This window comes from Eubalaena glacialis, chromosome X (genome assembly GCF_028564815.1).
Source record: "Eubalaena glacialis isolate mEubGla1 chromosome X, mEubGla1.1.hap2.+ XY, whole genome shotgun sequence".
Classification (NCBI taxonomy): Eukaryota; Metazoa; Chordata; class Mammalia; order Artiodactyla; family Balaenidae; genus Eubalaena; species Eubalaena glacialis.
In genome coordinates this window covers 87,887,196-87,898,039 of record NC_083736.1, presented here as the reverse complement: position 1 = coordinate 87,898,039, position 10,844 = coordinate 87,887,196, and the positions used below count along the sequence as shown (strand labels likewise).

Here is a 10,844-nt window from a genome sequence, read left to right as displayed (position 1 = left end):
TTCAGGTAGACTGCTTATTTCCTCTTCATTTGTTTTGTCTGGTGGGTTTTTACCTTGCTCCTTCATCTGCTGTGTATTTCTCTGTCTACTCATTTTGCTTAACTTACTGTGCTTGGGGTCTCCTTTTCGCAGGCTGCAGGTTCGTAGTTCCTGTTGTTTATGCTGTCTGCCTGCAGTAGGTAAGATTGGTTCAGTGGGTTGTGTAGGCTTCCTGGTAGAGGGGACTGGTGCCTGTGTTCTGGTGGATGAGGCTGGATCTTTTCTTTCTGGTGGGCAGGACCGCATCCATTTGTGTGTTTTCAGGTGTCTGTGACCTTATTATGATTTTAGGCAGCCTCTCTGCTAATGGGTGGTGTTGTGTTCCTGTCTTGCTAGTTGTTTGGCATAGGGTGTCCAGCACTGTAGCTTGCTGGTCGTTGAGTGGAGCTGGGTCTTAGCGTTGAGATGGAGATGTCTGGGAGAGCTCTCATCAATTGATATTATGAAGGGCTGGGAGGTCTCTGGTGGACCAATGCCTTGAACTCAGCTCTCCCACCTTAGAGACTCAGACCTGACACCTGGCCAGAGCACCAAGACCCTGTCAGCCACATGGCTCAGAAGAAAAGGGGGAAAGAAAAGAAAGAAAGAAAATAAATAAAATAAAATAGTTATTAAAATAAAAAATTTAAAAAATATTATTAAAATAAAAGTAATAAAAAGAGAGCAACCAAACCAATAAACAAATCTGCCAATGATAACACGTGCTAAAAACTTTACTAAGATAAACATAAAAATCAGAAACTAGTCAGTCGCATACAGCAAACCCAAAGTCTACAGTGGTTCCCAAAGTGCACGGTCTCAATTTTGGCATGATTCGTTGTCTATTCAGGTGTTCCACAGATGCAGGGTACATCAGGCTGATTGTGGGGGTTTAATCCACTGCTCCTGAGGCTTCATGAAGAAATTTCCCTTTCTCTTCTTTGTTCACACAGCTCCTGGGGTTCAGCTTTGGATTTGGCCCTGCCTCTGCATGAAGGTCACCCTCTGGTGTCTGTTCTTTGACCATACAGGAGGGGTTTAAAGGAGCGACTGATTAAGGGGCTCTGGCTCACTCAGGCTGGGGGGAGGGAGAGGTACGGAACGCAGGGCGAGCCTGTGGCGGCAGATGCTCCCATGATGTTGCAACAGCCTGAGGTGTGCTGTGTGTTCTCTTGGAGAAGTTGTCCCTGGATCGCAGTACGCTGGCAGTGGCAGGCTGCACAGGCTCCCAGGAGGGTAGGTGTGGATAGTGACTTGTGCTTGCACACAAGATTCTTCGTGACTGCAGCAGCAGCCTCAGCATTTCACGCCTGTCTCTGGTGTTCGCGCTGATAGCCATGACTCGCACCCATCTCTGAAGCTCGTTTAGGTGGTGCTCTGAATCTCCTCTCCTCACGCATCCTAAAACATTGGTCTCTTGCCTCTTAGGCAGTTCCAAATGTTTTCCCTGGACTCCCTTCTGGTTAGCTGTGGTGCACTAGCCCCCTTTCAGAGTGTGTTCATGCAGCCAACCCCAGTGTTCTCCCTGGGATCTGACCTCCAAAGCCCAAGCCTCAGCTCCCAACTGCTGCCCCCCGTCCCCCGCCCCACCAGGTGAGCAGACAAGCCTCTCAGGCTGGTGAGTGCTGGTTGGCACTGATCCTCTGTGTGGGAATCTCTCCGCTTTGCTCTCTGTGGCCCTGTTGCTGCGCTCTCCTCCGTGGCTCCGAAGCTTCCCACTCACCCACCCCCCAGTGAAAGGGTTTCCTAGTGTGTGGAAACTTTTCCTCCTTCACAGCTCCCTCCCTGATGTGCAGGTCCTGTCCCTATTCTTTTGTCTCTGTTTTTTCGTTTGCCCTACCCAGGTACGTGGGGCGTTTCTTGCGTTTTGGGAAGTCTGAGGTCTTCTGCCAGCGTTCAGTAGGTGTTCTGTAGGAGTTGTTCCACATGTAGATGTATTTTTGATGTCTTTGTTGGGAGGAAGTGATCTCCACGTCTTACTCCTCTGTCATCTTGAAGGCACTCCTGTATTGATTTTTAAGTGCCTTTTTATGTTCAATAGAATATGCTTTTGCTGTACTTTATTCTGTTTTTTTTTTCTGCTTGTCATTTGAATTATTAGCCATAAAACATATTTTTTAGTTCTTGGAGCATGACACACACCCTGCTAGGCAATGAAAATGCAGCAATGAACAAGCAAATTCTTGAAATCAAGGAACTTACATCCTAATGTGTGTGTATGTATGTGTGTGTGTGTATTAGGAAGAATAGCGATAGACCCTAACTGTGTCACTGAAGTAAATAAAATAGTAAAGAAAAGAGCAAAGTGATAGAGTGAAGAGTTTATTTAGTTAGGTCAGGCAGAGAAGTTGTCTTTTAGGAGATAATATTTGAGTTAAGATGATGTTTGAAATGAATGATAAGAGGAGGAAAGTACAGGAGACTCTGAAATAGGAGATTTGCAAATGGATGAACTAGCAAATGGTAAGGCTTTGAAGAATAATTGCACAAGACATGGCCAAGCAACAGAGGGACCAATGTAGCAGTAACATAGTAGAAAAATGACTGGTAGATGAGACAATTGAGGTTGAAAGGGATCGTGTCCTAAAGGATTTAAAAGGCCAAAAAAGAATTAGATAAAATGTCTTTTCATAGAAACAAATAATCAAGTATTGGTAATTTCATATAGTTTTACTTAATATTTTTATTTTATTCTAATTGCAGTGGGAACCCACTAAACAGTATTAAGGACAAGAGTATGAGTTTATTCATGCTTTATCAACTTTTTGACTGTCATTTATCATTTTTTAAACTTTTTTATTGAGATATAATTGACATATAACATTATGTATCATTTGGGTGATCAACATGTTGATTTGATACATTTGTATATTGCAATATAATTGCCACAGTGATGTTAGCTAACACCTCTAACATGTCATGTAATTATCATTTTTTTGTGGTGGGAACAAGTAAGATATAGTCTCTTAGGAACTATGGAGTTTATAATACAGTATTGCCTATAATCACTATGCTGTGCATTAGATCTCCAGGGTTTATTTATCTACTAGTTCCAAGTTTGTACCCTTAAACAACAGATCCCCAATTCCTCCACCCCCAGCCTCTAGTAACAAATATTGTACTCTGTTTTTACAAATTCAGCTTAAGTTTCCACATATAAGTGAGATCATATAGTATCTGTCTTTCTCTGTCTGACTTGTCTCACATAGCATCTTTAGAGTCAAAGTCAGTATCTGGTAAGCAGCATACAATGTGCTCTTGCTTTAAAGAAAAAATCTAGCCAGCCATTCTGTGGCTTTTGATTGTTAAATTATACCCATTTACACTAAGAGAAATTATTGATATGTAAGGACTTACCAATGCCATCAATTGCTTTCTGGATGTTTTGTATCCATTGTTTCTTTTTCCTTCTGTTTCTGCCCACCTCTGTAAAATGGTGATTTTCATATTAGTATGCTCTGTTTCCCTTTTCTTTATCTTTTGTTCATTTACACTAAGATTTTGCTTTGTAGTTACCATGAGACTTACATAAAATATTTCATAGAGAAAACAGTCCATTTCAAGGTGATAGCAACTTAATTTTGATCACTTACAAAAACTTCGTTCTTTTACTCCCTGTCTTTTATATTTGATGTCACAATTTACCTCCTTTTATATTGCATATTTGTTAACAAATTATAGTAGCTATAATTATTTTTAATAGTCTTCTCCTTTAACTTTTATATTATAGTTAAGTGGTTAACACACAATCCTATTAAGAGTTGCAGTTTTCTCAGTGTGACTGTATATTTACCTTTACCAATGTGTTGTATACTTTCAAGTGTTTTCATGTCACTGAGTAGTGTCATTTCATTTAAGCTTATAGAAATCCTTTTAGCATTTCTTCAAAGGCAGGTCTTGCCGTGATAAATGCTCTCAGATATTTGGCAAGAAAAGTCTTCATTTCTCCTTCATATCTGAAGGATAACTTTACCAGATAGAATATTCTTGGTTTGCAAATTTTTCATTCAACACTTTAAACATGTTATTACACTCTCCCCTGGCCTGTAGGGTTTCTGCTGAGAAATCTGCTGATTGCCTAATGGAGGTTTCTTTTTAAAGAGTTACAATTTTCCCCCACCTGGCTCCTTTTAGGTTTCTCTATCTTTGATTTTTCAGTTTCATCTAATGTGTCTTGGAGAACATACTATTGCACTGAGGTAATAGAATTATCTATTAACTTTGTCAACTTGGACTTTCAAGTCTCACTCCGAGTTTGGGAAGTTCTCAGCTATTATTTCTTTAAATAAAGTTTCTGCCCCTTTCTCCCTCTCTTCTCCTTTTGGGATCCTGATTATTCTAATTATTGTCTCTTGATGGAATCACATAGATTACTTAGGCTTTTGTTGTTGTTCTTTCCCCATTCATTTTTGTTGTTGCTCAACTTTGACTGGGTTGTTTCAAAATTCCTGTCCTTTAGCTCACTTCCATTCTTTCAATTCTTTCTTCCATTTGCTTTACTCTGATGCAGATGCTCTCTATTGCATTTCTCATTTAATTCATTGAATTCTTTGGCTCCACAATTTCTGTTTGGTTCTTATTACATTTTCTATGTCTTCAGTAAATATTTTGTTTATGTATTTTTTTCCCTGATTTCATTGAATTGTCTTTCTGAGTTTTCTTGTAGCTCACTGGGTTTCTTCAAAACAGCTATTTTGAATTCTTTATCAGCTAAATTGCAAAAATCTGCCATTGAGATCAGTTATTGGAGATTTATTGTTATCTTTCGGTGATGATATGTGTCCTTTATTTTCTTGTTCCTGAGAAACCTCTCTTATTTCCCAGAAGGTAGTGTTATAGCTCAAGTTTGTGGTTTCTCCCTTGTCCACAATCCTGGTCTGTTTTTCTGATAGCACATTTTACCAGACTTGCTTTCACCATTGCACTTGGGAGCATGCGGCCAGAGTGGGAAGAGGTGTGAGTTTAGCATTCGCAGTATTAGGGATGCCTACAAACTTGTTGAGGAGATCTTCAGGACAGGTACTCCCAGAGTCTCCTGGGTGAACTTCCTGCTAAAGTCCTGAGCACAGTCAGCAGGAACCATGTCACTTTAATGCACTTTGATATTCACTGACTTTTTCCCAATATTCTTCCTCCTCCCAACCATGGAGATTCTGCCTTAGTACTCTGAGTTCTGCTGGAAAGAAATGAGTTTCTCCAGCAGCATCCTGCACTAGTGGGATAGCTGAGCACTGTGTGATCTCCTTTTTTTTCACAGGAGAGGTTACAGCTGCCAGATATTTCAGCCCTGTGCAGTGTTGCCTTGGGGAGGGTGGCACTGGGAAAATTCCTGATACCATCTCCACTGTGACCAAACAAGATTTTTTTGTTTTTTGCTCCAATGACATGTTGGAATTTCCACCCCAGGAAGCCTGGACTTTTGCAAAATCTCTCTCATCTGTGGGTATCTGACCAGGTCAGTACTCTCCATGGTTTTTTTTTTTTTTTTTTTTTTGACTGTGGTGAGAGGGGTTGGGGCAGGTTTCCTGGCTCTTCTAGTTCCACAACCCATACTGATATCTGTCTACCTCCTACCAGATGCACAGGTGGGTGAGACTCCTTCCATATCCCTTGGTATACTGTGCTGGATCCCACAACTCCCACAAAGGTGTTTTTGTTCATGGATGAATGTTTAATTCATTGTTTAAAAAGGGAGACAAAAAGAAGAATGTTTTATACCACAATGATGCTGACATCACCTCTTATTTGAATGTTTTGTAGAAAATAGGTCATAAGAAGCCAAGAGTAGGAGTGGTATAGCAATTCAATACTTGTTACAGTATTGACATGCTGGCTTAAACTAGGAATATAGATTGGAAATGATGAGAATAGGTCAGACTTAGATTAACAGGAATGCTCTTACTTTACATGTGTTATGCGAGAGAAAGTGAGAAGTCAAAGATGATGCCAAGTACTTGACCTGAGAAATAGGAGAAAGCCCAGGGACATTTTCTTAGTTTCAGAATATTCCAAGAGGAGTAAGTCTGGGGACAAAATCAAGAGTTCACTTGATATATTACATTTGAAAGGACTATTAGACATTCAAGTGATGATATGAAGAAGGTTTATGCATATACACATTGCATTTCAGGGTTGAAGTAGTAGATTTGAAGATCATCAGTCTGTCAATGATATTCAATGTTATGACTGTAAATTACATCACATATGGAAAAAATATAGACAAAGAAAGGAGTCCAAAAGAGCATCCTGTAACACTTGGGTATATAGAGTCCCATTGGAGGTCTTGGAGCCAGGAAAGAAGATTGAGTTACAACAGTCATTAAGGTAAAAGTAAATAAAATTGAAACATTTTTGAGCAATTAAAAGGAATATACTACTGATATATGCTATAATATGGTTGAATCCGAAAAGCGGATTGTAAAGGCAAAGAATCAAGGTACAAAAGACCCTCTTATACTGTATAATATTTTTATTTAATGTCCAGAAAATGCAAGTTTATAGAGGAAAAATAAATAAATTAGTTTTGCCTGGGTGTGGAAACAGGATTACCTGCAAATGAGCATGAGGAAGCTCTTTCGGATGATGGAAATGTTCTTAGCCTGGGTTGTTGTGATGGCTGTACAGCACTGTAAATTAACTAAAAATCATTAAATTGTATGCACAGACTATGTGAATTTTATAGTATATAATTTATTCTTCAAAAAGCTGTTAAGAAAATAAGGAAACCCTGTAAATATGGTATTATTGAAGACTAGAGAATTATATTTTTCCAAAAATAATTTGCAGCCAATAGTGCTAAAGGTCAAAAAATGATGGCACTGGCTTAGGCAAAATGAGGTTTGAGATGACTCTGATAAGAATAATCAAAAGATATATTTCTCTTCTTTAACAAAATGGTGGCTGTTTCCTCACAGTCCCTATAATTTGAACCTTATCTTGGTACTCTCATAACAGTAGAATAGATGAACCTTGGACATTTTTTCGAGTTCTATAAATATTAGGATTTCAATTTTTATTGATTTGAGTTTATAGATTAATTTGGAAAGGAATTACATCTTTAAAATATTTATTTTTCCCACACAGTAATATGCAAAAAGGCAGCTACATGAAGAATTTTCTGGCTACTGACTATGTAGCTGCAACACCTCTAAATAACTAAAAATCAACTATGAATTCCAAAGAAAATTTAACTGAGCACCCAAGTAGGCACATTCAAAAAGATAATGATGTTACTGCTTTAAATTCAGAAGAGGATCTTGACACTCCAACCTCCAAAGATAAATTCACTGAACTCCTAGAGAAAACAAGTTGGTTGGAAAATGCTCAGGAGCCTGCTGCATCCTCAAGCAATAATAGTCAACTTATCATGACATCAGTCATCACTCAAGGTTTTTATGTGCCTCTGGAGGAGAAACAATATGTGAATCTGTTTGAGGAAGGTACACAAGCAAAATTCTATCTAGACATCACGCAAAGAACTGGTGCCAACCTAGAAATAACTTTTGTCAAAAACCAAGTCCTCTACATTATAGTCTCTGGTAAGCCAGAATCTGTCATGGAAGCTCAGAAGGAGATTTTAGCATGTTTTAAGAAACAAGTTTTAACTACAGCTTCCATTCCCAAAGAACATCTTTGCTTTGCTGTAGGCAAGACTGGCAAAAAACTGCAAGACCTAGAACAAAAAGCTGCAACCAACATTCAGACCTTATGCCCAGTTAACCACAGCACCTGGATCAATACTGTTGGCACCAAAGAGATCATGAAAAAGGCTCCACATGAAGTCTTACTTATGTCTACTGAACAAGACAAGTGTGCTGAAGAAAGGTTAGATGTGGGAAAAGCATTTCATCCTTTCATTGCTGGACCATGCAATAAAACTTTTGACAGAATCCTACAGGAAACGGAGGACCACATCCACATCTCACCATCTAGTGCCAATCAGACACAAATAAGCTCTCCTGGAAAAAAGCAACAACTAGATCAGGATCAGGCTTGTGTAAAGAAGATTTTTGACAATACTACAGAGAAAACCACATCCATAGATGTGGAGAGGAAGTTGCAGCACAAGTGTACATAGGTCCCCAGAATAATTCCGTCCAGGAGATCCTGGAAAGAACTGGAGTTTCAATAGAGATCTCACCCTCACAGAGCATGTCAGATTCTGTGACATATCAATGTAAGCTTGAAAGTTTAAGGAAGGCATTTACTGAAGCCTACTCAAATACCAAAGTTTACACTCTTTCCTCTATCTCTGTACTTTCCTGGCTTCCCAGATTTGTTATTGGTAAGAAAGGTCGTAATATATCTACAATTACTCAGAACATGCCAAAAGTTCGCATAAATTTTACTGGAGAAAATAAAATTACAATAGAAGGGCTGACAGAAGATGTTAATTATGCTAAAGAACAAATTGAGGTCATAGTAAAAGATCTAATTAACAGGATGGATTATGCAGAGATTAATGTTGACTATAAGTTTCACAAACTCCTGACAGGGAAGAAAGGTGTTATCATAAATGGGATTAAAGAAAGGAATAAAGTTTCTGTGCTAATCTCACCTGAAAATGAAAAGAATAACTGGATCAGAATTGAGGGGGAATCTCAGGGTGCCCAACAGGCCAAGAAAGAACTTCTTGAAATTGCTTCTCATTTAGAAAATAAGCACAAAGACTTAATCATTGAGCAAAGATTTCACCACGCAATCATTGGGCAGAAAGGTGAACGGATACATGACATCCGTAAGAAATTTCCAGAGGTTCTAATTACTTTTCCTGACCCAGTACAAAAAAAAGTGACATTGTCCAACTTAGAGGACCAAAAAATTAATTAGAGAAATGCACATAATATTTGGAGAATGTGGTGACAGACATTGTAGAAAGTACCTATTCCATAACTATTCCCATCTTCAAAAGGCTTCACAAAAATATCATTGGAAAAGGAGGTGCAAACATCAAAGAAATCTGTGCAGCAAGCAACACCAAAATTAATCTTTCATCAGCAAATAGCGACTCAGAAAATATTGTCATCAGTGGAAAACCAGCAAACTGTGAAGTGGCTCGTGATTTGATTCTTTCATTTCAGAAAGATATAGCCAATATTTCAGAACTAGAAATTTCTATTCCGTCCAATCTACACAAATCCTTTATTGACTCTAAAGACGGTTTGATTGGTGCAGTCATGGAAGAATGTGGAAGTATCCATATCCACTTTCCAAAAAACAACTCGGGACTTCAAAGAGTCATTATTAGGGGACCTGACCAAAATGTGGAGATGGCCAAGAAAAAGCTAGTGTATGGTGGTGTGATTATTAACTTTTCATGTTCAGGAAAACAGAGTAACAAAGTCACAATCAAAGGAGCAAAGCCTTGTGTAGAAGCAGTCAATAAACATACTCAAGAGATTATTGGGGACTTGGACAATGAAGTCGCAACAGTATGTGTTATTCCCCAGAAGTTCCATCATTTTTTTCTTGGGACCAATGTGTTCTCGAATCAGACAAATCGCTAGAGATTATAGTGTTCAAATCAAATTCCCAGATAGAGAGGAGATTTCACTTACCAATAAACAGCCAGCTGTTCTAGAAAATAAGGAAGAAAGGGAAAAGAGCACTACAGGAGCTGCTTCTATTTCCCCAACAAAATGTGACACCATATTTATCTCAGGCCAAAAGGAAAAGTGTGAAGCAGCCATGGAAGCCCTTAAGGCTTTAATTCCTGTCACTGCTGAAGTAGATGTGCCCTTTGATCTACATCATTACATCATTGGTCAGAAAGGAAGTGGGATACGCAAGATAATGGATGAGTTTGAAGTTAATATACAGGTATCAGCACTTGAATTAGAGTCTGATATCATTTCCATCACTGGCCTTGCTGCAAATGTAGAACAAGCCAAGGCTAGATTACAAGAACAAGTCAAGGCTTTACAAACTGAAATAGAAGATCGATCATTAAGAAATTTCAGACTCAAGTTCACAGTAGACCCCAAATAGTACCCCAAGATCATTGGTTGAAAGGGGTTAGCTATTGCTCAGATTTGTTTAGAGCATAAAGTTACTATCTATTTTCCAAGTAAAGGGAGCAATGAGATACAAGACAAAATCACAATCATTGGATATAAAAATAACACCATAGCCGCTTGGGAAACAATAATGGAAATGGTGCAAAAGTTTGAAAAAACAGTTACTAAGCAAATTTCACTAAACAATCGTGTTCATGGCCACATTATTGGATCCCGTGGAAAAGCCATTCATAAAATCATGAATCAATTTCAGGTCGACATCTCTTTCCCTCCTAGAGGAGTCCAAGATGCAAGCATCGTCACTGTGACTGGACTCCCTAATAAAGTCACAAAAGCAATTGATCACATCCTCAGTCTTGAGGAATATTTTATGGCTGTTGTTCCAAAGCATGAGTCACAGAAGGAGCATATGAAGAAGGTCACTCTGTGTGATTTAGTCTATACTCCATCCAAGAGTTTTGCAGAAAAAATATGTTCCCTGTACTGCAAACACCATTCAAAAGATCCCTGACATGAACAGCTCTGAAGATTTTCCCAGCTTGGATCTTCAAGTGGACCCTAAGACTCACCCTTGGAGATGCAAATAATGACCAAACCCAGAAATTGTTCCAGCAAGCTTACTGAAAGATGTCAAAAATTATCTCTAAACAGACCCAGCTTCTGGATCATATGTACATTTCTTATATTTTGACTCCAATACATCTCTCCTTAAATCCTCCAAAATATGTTATAGTGAAAGTGAAGTGCTCAATTCTGTGTGAGTCCAGTAATTACCAATGTAGTGTCTAATTTCCACTCAGGATCTGCCTT

General features: G+C 38.7%; 1 pseudogene; it reads left to right on the top strand.

Moving 5' to 3' along the window:
• The first annotated feature begins 7,186 nt into the window (after window positions 1-7,186).
• Window positions 7,187-10,621, top strand: LOC133081838 (vigilin-like; annotated as a pseudogene).
• The last annotated feature ends 223 nt before the right edge of the window (window positions 10,622-10,844 follow it).